Raw genomic sequence first — 12,111 nt, forward strand, 5'->3', positions numbered from 1 at the left:
CACTCTATAAGGAAATTGTATTGGCTCTGCCTTCCAATATATCAGCACTTCTTATATTCTCCACTCCTCCCACTCCAGCCTGCACCATCATCCTCTCCCTTGTGCGTTAATGCAATCGACCTCTTTGATCGTCCTGCTTCTGCTCTTGCCCCCTACACTACTCTCAACCATGTAGCCAAAAACTCTTTAAACATCAATCAGCCCATGTCACTTCTTTGTTCAAAACCCTGTGGAAGCTTCTTATTTCCCCTCATAATAAAAGCCAGTCTTTACAACAGCTCTAAGGACCCAAGGGCCTCCCAGATCCCTGTATGACTACATCCCTGTTCAAATGTTACCTTCTTAAAATGAGGCCTACATTGAGCATTCCATTTAACTTGCCACTCTCCAAAGCCCCTTACCATGCTATTTTTTTCCATTTCCACTCTTTCACCATCTAACATATTCACTTGTTATGTTCATTGTGTATTGCCTATCTTCCTTCTGTTAGGATATAAGTTCCACAAGAACAAGATTTATCCATTGAAACCTCCCCAAGCATCTAAAATAATGTCTGGCATATTGTACGTTCAATAGTGAATGAATAACTATAGTGCCTGCTAAGTATTAGAGATTAGTAAGTATTATTACCGGAAAAAGCATGACACATGTTGATATTAGTAATAAAGTTTTTCTATCCATAACACATATTTATTTGTTAATATACATGTGTGAGGAATTGTGCAGCAGAGTGAAAATTGTACAAAATTTGCAGTCAAGGCTTGGGTGATTGTGGCCTCTATGACTTGCTACCTGTATGAGTCTGCACAACATTTTCTTTATCTGCTGGTGAAATAAGAATAAAATACTTGCCCTATTAACCTCTCAGGGCTTTTGAGAAAATAAAATTAATGTGAATGGTTTTGCAAGCTGTGATAAGGTAGGGAGAGCAAGATTGGAAACTTTCAATAACACCGATTTCCACCATGCTATTTACTTCCAAAGAGAGTCCTGTGTCCTCTGTACTGCCAGTCAGATTTTTAACCTTTACTCTCTCCCAGTGCTGACAGTGAGGAATCTCTCAGCTCCCTTACCCTGTTCAGATTAATAACCCTCTTTTCCTTTCCATTTTAGGAAGACGGACAGCAGGTGTTGGGTTCTCTGCTCCATGATCTCTGCTGACTCAGGCTCCTTCTTCATTTCCCCAGGGAGGAAGAAAAAAACAGCAATAACACATGTGTGAATATTGACATAGCTTTACCAGAGGTTAGGTGGAGAGCATGGTGTCTCTTCTGAAGGGACAAAGATTAAGCCTCTTCTACCAAAGCATGGAAGGCAGGTGTATTGGTGGGGAGGCACTGGGGCGTGGGGGTGGGGTGGAGTGGGGTGAGGTGGGGGGATGACCAACAGGCCGTTCATGAGAGCTAGATTCCCACTGCCCTTGGGCTTTGACAACGGAGAGACCTGGGACTAGTCCCCCTGATCTCGCCAGGAAAAGGAGATGAAAATACCGGGGGTGCCAAAATAATGTATACAAGTAGACACTTTGGTCTACGTTGTTCAAGCAGTAGTTTGCTGTAATCAGAAGTGCCTGGCTGCTGATGGTAACCATTTTGCGCACTGATTGTAATTGCAGAAGTCACTTGTATTCATCTTTTGTTATTGGTATATAGTGAGTACTACAATTTTAATACAGTTTTCCTTTCTTAAAATGTCTATACATTTTTTTGGCACCCTCTATAGTTACCACAGTAGTCTCTGAACCTCACAAGTTATTGGAGGGTCAGACGTAGAAAGAGACCCCAGGACATTGAGTTTTATTGAGGATTTTGGTGCATTTAAGAATGAAAAAAATATGCCAAAGCAGACCTCAGAAACTGCCATATTTTTTTTTCAGATATCATCATCATCCATTCTTTTTATTAAAATTATTCTTTGCGATTCCCTGTTCATCACATTCAGTGTGCCAGTGATTTTTTTGTCTATTATCATATTTTTTTATTAGTTTCAGGTGCACAAAACAATGTAAAAGTTAGACATTTATCATTTATATCCCTCACACTGTGTCAGCCCCCCCATCCACTATCCCTCTAACATTGCACACAGCCATTACATTTCCACTGTCTCTATTAGAAACTGCCATATTTTAATGTCTGCATTAAACAATCTCATTCATTTGATGGATAATAATACTATGTAACTTATGATCAATAAAAATGTATTTATTCATCATACACTACAAGGAATGGATTTGATATTACCTCTAAATAAGTGATTGAACTGACACGATTGAAAGTTTTCATTATAGAAAAACTTACCAAAGTTTATGTGAGGCCTTCCTGGTACCCCTGGGAACAGGCTTGATCCTGTTTCTGAAAAGGCTCAGGTTGATAGAAATTACTCTGTTAGTGCACTTTCCTAATCCCATGTTTAATCATACTAGGGTTAAATGGCACATCCTTGTTTTGAATTACTTAAATGTATTATTTAACAATTTATGTGTTTATTTGTCATATTCAAGTAACTGTAGACACCTCAGGAATGAGATCAAAACACAGGACAAATCAGTTAACAAAATTTCATTTGGCCTCAGCTGGTCAAATACATGAACCTTTTTGTGTCACGAAAGCTGGACTGCGGGACAACCTTGACGGTTCCGATCATCCGGCAACCATATGATATCCTTGAACTTCGACTTCAAAATGAAAATATAAATTTGTGAAAGTAAAGCTCTGCTTCAACTCACATACTCTTGGTCACTATTAAAACAAATAGAAACCTCCCGCCAGAAACCTAAATCACCCAGCCCGGAAACTATTTTCAACAATACACCATCCCTAAAACTGGCAGTGCATTTTGTTTCTTTTATTCTAAACCATTTACTAACTCTTTTCACGGAAGCGGAGCTCAAGGTACCGTGAAAGGATAATGAACGAGGAAGAGACCCAAGCGTCCAAGTTTTCACATTTCCGAGTGGCGGGCAGAACAGATGAGAGGGAAAGGTGAAATCTTGTTTCACCTTAAGTAGAAATTTGGGAGAGGCCCTACCGACGGCTCCTCGTTAGTATAGTGGTTAGTATCCCCGCCTGTCACGCGGGAGACCGGGGTTCAATTCCCCGACGGGGAGAACAATGTGTTTTACTAACAGCTTCCTATTTTTCAGTGTAATTCAACTGAACACCATTGCTGACACACACAGTATGCTAGTATATTTTGTATGTCTTTACAAAATAACTTTAAAGCTTAATGCTCACAGTGAAACAAAAGCTTACACAGAGAGTAAATGCTTTATATTGTTGGCAAAAAGGGAAGGGAGAGAGAAAGAAAACGTTCAGACGGGCCTCTGGGATCGCTTCCAGCCGCTAGCTGGCAAAGGTCTGGGCGTGCGCACAGGCGCCCGGACAAATTCCAACTCGAAGGAGGTCATGAACTCTGGGGGGAAGGGAAAGAAAGGGCGGAGTCTCCGCCCCTAACGGGGAGGGTGAAAACGGAAATCTCTTGCTCAAGTGGAGGAAGGACTGTTTTCCTTTGACGCTGGGGTCTCGACTAAACGGAAACTCTGTTCTCCCACCTCCACTAGTTCCATCCCAAGCAAGGCAGAGGGTCAGCTGTCAGGAAAATCTTGGCGCTAAAGGAAGCAATCTCTAATCGACGTATACTTGGAGGAGGGGCCAGGAAAAAAAGGAAGAAAAGGTGGTGGGCACCCGGAAGATAGCCATATTACTCGAGTCCTAAGAAACTGCGAGAGCCACAGCCCAGCAGGACCTCGTGGCGCAACGGTAGCGCGTCTGACTCCAGATCAGAAGGCTGCGTGTTCGAATCACGTCGGGGTCATAGTGTTTTTCTTTTCCTTCTAAACACTGGCTTCTTATAAACGTGGATGTATTCCCGCCATTTTTTGAAAAGGCCTGTCCTTTTAGGATTAAATACTTCTCGTTCAAATGTTATCCTAGTAATCGTTACTCTGCAAAACGATGAGGCTCACTATATATCCTAGAGCCTTAAAGCTGATGTATTTTCGTACAGTTTGGCCTTGGAAAGTGAGTTTTCTCTTATTTAACATGCATAATGCGTAGAACTATAGCTGTTACTGTTGTGCATTAGTGGGCATATTAGTCCAAGGTGGTCCTTCACACGTAATGTACAACATACCGTACAAACTGTTTTTTTTAAAAACAAATTTAGACCGGTTTGCTTGAAAACAAGTAAAATAGAGTACAATTTTTAACTTTGAATATTATAATAGTTTACACGTTTTAATCCGTGTGCCATGCCCTGTAAACAACCTTACAACGTGATTAATGTTCTGCTTTTACAGATGAAACTGTGGCACACAGGAATAGTGACCTGCCAAAAGTCACCCAAGGTTCCAACCCAGGTGACTGACTCCAGATCCCCTTCCTTACTAACTGTTTTATAATAAAGGTAGAAACAAACTGTTGAAAGAACGTGCTGTTGGCCTTACATGATACACTAATACACCTTTTATATTTTCATCAATTCATGCAAGTGGTGACAAGTTAGATACCACTTTCAACTAGTGTATTAATCTCTTTAATAGCAGGGAGCAAACTTTACTCATTCACCTTTGTAAGCTTCAAAATTCTTAATAATAAATAGTTCCTTAGAGGCATACGTCAAATATTTGATGTACAAAAAAATGAATTAGAAAGAGCATGAGAAATTAATGTTTTTAGAGTTTTATTGGATATGTTCCATAAAAGTCCCTGAGTTTTTCTGTTCAGTGTTTTAAAATTATCAAATATTAATTTCTTATGATTTAATCTAATATAGCAGTATAGCTGTGTGGGAACAGAATCCCAGAGAGCAGTTTCCAGGCTCTCGGCCTCACCTGGAAAGGTGCTGGCTTGGGTAGTGGATGCCCATTGGCTGTGACTGGTTGGCCATCAGCTGTAACCAGTTAGTCAGTTGGCCACTGATATAACTGCCATGGCTACGTTAGTTGGTTGGCAGGCAGAAAAGCGGATGGCAGATTGCGGATCGTACCACTCCTACTTCGTGTGTTTTGCCTAGCGGTCAGGGAGACTGGGGTGCAGGAAGACCCCTTGTTGGGGTATTGGCGGATGTTTGCTTTTGTATCTCCAACCCAGCCGCCAGCGAGACTATAGTGGTATGACTCCCCTATATATGGCTCCATTGGTGTTCCTTTTTGGCCTCACCATATCCTGCGTTCTTATACAGGGAGCGGGACCAGAGTCCCTGCATGACAAGCTGGATACTGTATTTTCACTTTGTGTAATTTGTCCTTCCATTTGTTTGAAGTGAGATTAGATCATCCATTGTAACCAATACTTATGGACCACCAACTATGATGAGCCTGATACTGTGCTAAAGCACTGAGGAAAAAGGATATACTGAGAAAAATGGGGTTTTTTTTGAGCAGCAGGAGACAGATATGTTAAGTAACCAAATACCATAATATGTTGGGATAAGTGCCATGAAAGCAGCATGAACAGAGTGGTATGATGGTACTAAAATAGGGACATTAACTCTTCCTTGGGTAGTTCAAGAAGGCCTCAGAAAGGAGGATTTTGAAAAATAATGAAAAGTTTGCTATGTGATTTTAAGGCATTTATTCATCCAATGGACAAATCTGAATGCCTTCTAGGAGTCAAGCACTTGCCACTTAACATCTCTGTGATGTGATTTGTTCAACTACAAAAGTACAGGTTTATATTAGTTTGCCATAGGGCTGCTATAGCAAAATACCACAGATTAGGCAGCTTAAACAACAGAAATTTATTTTTTCACAGTTCTGGAGGCTAGAAGTCCAAGATCAAGGTGACAGCACAGTTGGAGTCTTCTGAGACCCGTCTTTGGCTTATAGATGGCCACATTTTAACTGTGTCCTCACATGGTCTTTCTTCTGTACTGTCATATCCCTGGTGTCTCTCTGTGTGTGCAAGCTTCCTCTTATTAAGGACACCAGTCAGATTGGATTAGGGCCCACTCTCATAGCCTCATTTTAACTAATCTCCTCTTAAAAGATCTCATCTCCAAATACATTCACATTTTGAAGTGTTGGGGGTTAGGGCTTCAACATATGAATTTTAGGGTGACAGAATTCAGTCTGAAACATGAAATGTCTTTCTCCCCCTGGCAACCTTTGCATATACAGCATATATCTCAACAATACTTACTTGACTTTAGCTTGGGCTAAGCACTTGTACAAAATCATACTCTTGTGAGGTAGACAGGGCAAGTTGTATTACCTTGTTAATCATTTTGTTATGGCAGCTCTAGTAAACTAATACAACTTTGTTACCGAAATCAAGGGGTTCATTTTGCCTGTATGCATCAAAGCCAAAGGAGACATGAACAGGGGGTTGCAGAAAAGAAAGTAAAAGTTTATTTAAGGAAATCACGCCAAGCCCAGAGACACAGGTGAGTTAACAATCAAAGAGCTAGTTTCCCAATGGTGTGTAGGTTACAGGTTATATGGAGCAAAATCACAAGACACCATGGGTTAGGGGTTCAGGGGCATGCTGGGAGCTGGTTGGTCAGAGGTGAGGTAAGGGTAATGAATCATTTTTTCAGGTCTTGAAGACAGCTTTGTTGTCTTTTCTGGAGTCCCTCGGTCCAATCTCATGGGAAAGTATCCACAGGGTCATTTCACCTTAGGGCTCAGGAACTGAAAGTAACTTAAGTTAAGATGCTATCTTTAGCCTGCCAGAGGTCCTGATGGTATGACCATTAGTCAGATCAGGGCTACTGTCTTCTGCTGCCTCAGGGGCTGCTGATTTAGTGTGTATGGGATGGGGTGGGGGGACCCTAGGTCTCTGAGGGGTAGATAGAGAGAGAGGGATATGATTTCTAGAGCTAGGATTTAAAACTAAGTGTAATCAAACTCATAAGGACCCTCTCTATTTCAGCTTCTTTGGAGAATTGCTAGTTCTCCGGTCTGGCTGGAAAGGAGAGAGACATAAAGCTGTAAGGGTAAACTGTAGTCAGAACACTCGGGACCTTGTGTGCCATTTTTATTCATATTTTATTCCGAGCGCAAAGCTGAGCTATTATTCAAGAATGTGACATGGTCAGCTCTGCCTTTACAGAGAATGTGAAAAATGGCCTAGCACAGTTGTTTCCAGACCAGACTTGAGAACAAGTTAGAAATGCAAAATTTCAGGCCCTACCCTAGACCTACAGACTCAGAAAACTGGGGGTGGGGCCTAGCAACCTGAGTTTTAACCAGGTCTTCCAGGTGATTCGATGCAAGCTAATGTTTGAGAATCACTGGCCTACCTATACAAAACAAGTCAAGACTGGAGATCCCACTTAACTCGTAGGGTTGTTAAGAGAATCAAATAAGATAAAATACATAAAAATGTTTTCTAATTTGTATGTATGTGTGTGTGTGTGTGCATATATATGTCATTATTAATACTGTTATAGCTCTAAAACTATCACTTCACAGGTTCCAGCTTCTTTTCCAAAGCTGGGACATCTGTAGTTTCTTAGTATGGCCCATTTGCTGACTTGCTATAACTTTGAAATGACCTAAAATCCAACACTTTATTTTAACTTAAACTGCTACCATCATTATATAGGAATGATGTGAGGAAAGAGTCTCTGGAATAGATCCATGTTTGAATTACCAAATCCTGACAATAGCTCTGTGATTTTCTTCTATTTCACCAAAAATTTTCCAGTGTATCATTTATTCTTCCAAGTAGATTTATCCACCAGTACAGAATGCTCTGAGCATTTATTTCACCTATTTAATAAACTAGCTTTCTCTTTTGAGAATATTTTTTAATCAGTTTACCTAAGACTGAAATACTCTGGATGAACTGATAAAATGGAGCCTTTGGAAATGCAAAAGTGACAGACTCTGAATGCCGATAAGCCAAGTGATCCCCTCATTTTTCACACTAATTCAAAAAAAAGTTATGGTTATTAAATCATATGTGTTTATTGTAGAAATCTTGAGAAATACACAAAAACATATGGATGAAATAAAAATCACCTGTTTCCCACTACACAGAGGAAATTACTACAAACATTTTGGTCTATATTCATTTAGTCTTTTTTCTTTGTATATATTTTTAAATAAACATATCCATACACACTTTAGTTCTTTATAGAACTGAGATCTTACCCTAATATGGTTCTCTATTTGTTTTTTACTTAATGCTGTATTGTAAACGTTTTTTCATAATATTAAATGAATTTCAAGAACATAATTTTTATGACCACGTTGTACTTCATCTTCTCTGTTTTGAGGTTACACCCGTAAATTCAAAACCAAGTCCTATGCAAAACAACAATAATGTAATTTTTACATGTAATGTTTTGATAATGAAAGACAAAAAAGCCAGCTGTATGCTAATAACATTAAGAACTTCAAAAAGGAAAATGGAGGCAATTATCCAAGTGATTTAGGAAAAAAAAGTTTTGGAAGAGTTTTCTGACAAAGTTATTGCATCATTTTTTTTTACAGCTATGGCTTCAAGAGAAATATCTTTCCACTGTTTCCCAAGGTTTTAGTTATCAATGCTGTAACATTTTAAAGATTTTTTTTTAAACCTAATACTTGTTTCAACAGAAAAGATAGTACAGAACAATTTTTTTATTGGATGAATATAACACAAAATAAAAGGCCAATTTTTTTTTAATTCAGAAATTTCAAGATGACTGAAAGAATCAACGCCTTGAGAAAAAGAGGATGAGTCAGAATACAAGTGGTGGAATTCACTCCAATAGGACACTTCCTCAATTGAAACAAGAATGATAGATACAAGAGAAAATGGGTCCAGATTTCACAATGAAGTTGAGGCATTCCCCACAGATGGTTTCTGTTTTCCATATATGAAGCAAGGTCACTAGCTGAAAATAGGGGATGGTGGGGGAAAGGGATGTGAGTGATTTATGGAGAGAAGTGCAAGTGTGAATAATCCAGAGGATGAATAGCTTTTCCAGCCAGTGTTGAGGGCTCCTATGAGGTCTGAGGTCTTAAATTAAAACCAGTCAGCCCTGTTGTGTATGATTTTTCTCAAGTAATATATGCTGCTTGGTTGCAAGCAATGAGAAAATTTGTTCCAGCAGTGTTAGGTCCAAGTGAGGCTGAGGTTCTTCCAAGTAAGAAAGATAGAGAGATGTTGGGATAAGAGAGTTGAACCCCTTTGCAAAAAATCTAAGTCAGGTGAGTTGGAAATGATTACATGATGGCAGAAGCAGGATAATAGATTTTTTTGAAAGTGTTGAGGTTAATGGATTAAAGATCTGAATTAAGTCAGTGAGAGTGCAAAATGAGTAGAGGGAAAAGGCTAGTGATTGACAATTGGGATGCTTGAAATTGAGATTTAGAAGGTGTGTAAACAGTTATTGATAACAAGATTCAGTCTAAACAACTGGAATGGATGGATGAGATGGAATAGAGGAATAAATTGCTAGAGATGAAGAGGTCAAAGATCTGAGAGGCAAGTGTTGGTATTCCATGGGTCATCTACAATTTTGTTGAGTTCACACAGAATGTAGACAAGAGGGATGGTGAGGAAAACCTAGAGCAAGGAACAACAGTCTATAATTTCTGAGACAGAGTGGGCAGGAGGTAGATGGTAGAGAGTGATTTTGCCAGATGATAAAAATTTCGAACTTCGTATGTTTTCAAAGGAGGAAAGAGAAGAAATAGTTTGGAAGTAGTAATCAGGAAAAAAGCAGCCACATAAACTCTTTAGACCCAACCTCTTGGCCTTAAGGTACTTAGGGTATGAGAAAAAAAACAGCCTCTACTTTGGACATCTACAGGAGAGTCAAAAGAAAAAATTAGCTTCATGACTAAAAATGGTGGTACTAGGGATATGCCAAGGTACCTCTAGAATGATACCAAGTCTGAATTTGATAACTTATGACTTTGTGGATAATGTAGAAGGTCAATCTACTGATGGCTTATGACATCAACTATGTCTCCTAAGAAATGTATAATCTGCAAGTTACCTCCTGTTGATCGTGTCCTGGGATAAGGAAAGGAGAGATAATGAGTGATATGAAAACGATGTTTTTGCTCAGGGAACATGTATCTCAGGCATGTAGAATGCAGCTCTTTGTGAATCACCTTTAATGTTGGCCTGTAGGCTTGTACTGTCTCTATCTAAAATAAGTTTCAGACTCAGCAGGTGATTGTTGTTTTTCTTTCTTTCTTTTTGCTTGTGGTGCAAAGAGGAGCACACGCTAGGGAGGAACAAATACATTACTTTATTTAGTAATATTCAATTAATTTATTTAGCAATATACAACAGCAAAAGACAAAGGCACTTAAAACAATGTACTAATAACAGAAAGTAAAGTCAGTTAAGACTAAACTATATACATTAATAATGTTATGCCAAAGAAGCTCACCACACCACTTAGTGAAGTAACTAAGACGTAACTAAGCTCACCACTTAGTTACTTCTTCCCCTCATAAGCTGATGCAGGCAAAATAGACAGATAGCAACATCATCCCATCCTGCTGGGGATGAAATGAGGGAGAATTTTCTTATCCCTAAGCTAACCATCACCTCACATGACGGAAAAACAATAGCACCTGATGTGAGGGAACAAAAAGCTAACATACAAACCTAATCATCACCTCATAAGGGAACTACCATCACCTCATGAGGTGATGGTTAGGTTTGTCTGTTAGCTTTTTGTTCCCTCACATGAGGTGCTGTTGTTTTTCCCTCATGTGAGATGATGGTTAGCTTCAGGTTAAGAAAATTCTCCCTCATTTCATCCCCAGCAGGAGATATTGGATGATGTTGCTTTCTGTCTATTTTGCCTGCATCAGCAGATGAGGCAAAGAAGTAACTAAGTTATATTAGAGTGACGTGACAGGCACATTGCCAGGCTTTAGAAGGCCTTGGGCCGATGGTCCCAGGTGAAAACAGTAGGTATTGTTTGTCCAAATAAACTGACCCTTCAACCAGATAAGCAATATTTCTATCACAGTAACTGCCAAACCCTCCCAGAACTGGCCATTCCCTGAGGGGGAGGCAGGAACAAGGAGCTTGGCTCTAACGTACATCTGGAGAGATATATAAGACAGACCTCAGTTAGCAGTGTATTTGTTCATTCATCATTCGTCATCATTCTGACATTGGACTTGGGAACCTGTATGCAGCTTTCAATATCAAGAGATGCCCTGACTTCTAGCCGTGGACCTGGTGAGGTCTGGCTGGTTCCCGACCTCTCCAGTGTTTCCCCACGGTGTGGTGAGCTTCTTTGGTGTAACATTCTTACTAACGTGTATAGTTTAGTCTTAACTGCCTTTATTGGGAACTTGTATGCAGCTTGCAGCATCAGGGGTGTACTGCGGGGCAGCCTGCGGGGTGTCAGCTCCCACTCCCCACACAAGAACACAGGACACGGTGAGGCCAAAAAGGAACACCCACGGAGCCATAGGTAGGGGAGTCATACCACTATAGTCTCGCTGGTGGCTGGGTTGGAGACACAGGAAGCAGGAACCACACTATCCGCAACCCGCCGTCCTAACTGCAATCCGCGCTTGCCAGCCACCATCTTCTTGCTAGCCCCCATTTTTCTGCTAGCGTAGCCACGGCAGTTATATTAGTGGCCAATGGCTCACTGGTTACAGCTGATGGCCAACTAGCCACAGCTGATGGCCATCCAATCACAGTTGATGGCCATTTACGACCTGAGCCAGCACCTTTCTATGTGAGGCCAAGAAACTGGAAACTGCTTTCTCGGGCTCTGTCCCCACACTCCACCCCTACAGGGTCTCACCTTACCATCTTCGCGACAAGCCTCTTCTGCGAGGGGCCCTGTGCGAGGAGCCTGGAGGTAAATGCAATATCCTGGACACAGCCAGCCTCTTTGGGCACAGTCAGGGTTACTCAGGGCACCACCAGTTTTTCTGGGCACAGCCAGACTTCCTGGGCTTCTTAGGGTACCACCAGTCTCCCCAGGCACAGCCAAGGCCTCTCAGGGCACTGCCACTCTCTCTGGGCTCAGCCAGACTTCCTGGACTCAGCCAGGGCTCTCAGGGCACTGCCACGCTTTCTGGGCACAGCCAGACTTTCTGGGCTCAGCCAGGGGTCTCAGGGCACTGCCACTCTTTGTGGGCACAGCCAGACTTCCTGGACTCAGTCAGGGCTCTCAGGGCATTGTCAC

The 12,111-nt window shown here is 40.9% G+C and overlaps 2 non-coding genes across 2 annotated transcripts; both read left to right on the forward strand.

Annotated features, from left to right (window-relative positions):
* The first annotated feature begins 3,034 nt into the window (after positions 1-3,034).
* Positions 3,035-3,106, forward strand: TRNAD-GUC (transfer RNA aspartic acid (anticodon GUC)). Its single transcript has one exon. It is a non-coding gene; the product is annotated as a tRNA-Asp (tRNA).
* A 635-nt stretch (positions 3,107-3,741) lies between these two features.
* Positions 3,742-3,813, forward strand: TRNAW-CCA (transfer RNA tryptophan (anticodon CCA)). The gene has a single exon. It is a non-coding gene; the product is annotated as a tRNA-Trp (tRNA).
* Positions 3,814-12,111: the final 8,298 nt, after the last annotated feature.

The sequence above is a fragment of the Rhinolophus sinicus genome, linkage group LG02, assembly GCF_036562045.2.
Source record: "Rhinolophus sinicus isolate RSC01 linkage group LG02, ASM3656204v1, whole genome shotgun sequence".
Taxonomy (NCBI): Eukaryota; Metazoa; Chordata; class Mammalia; order Chiroptera; family Rhinolophidae; genus Rhinolophus; species Rhinolophus sinicus.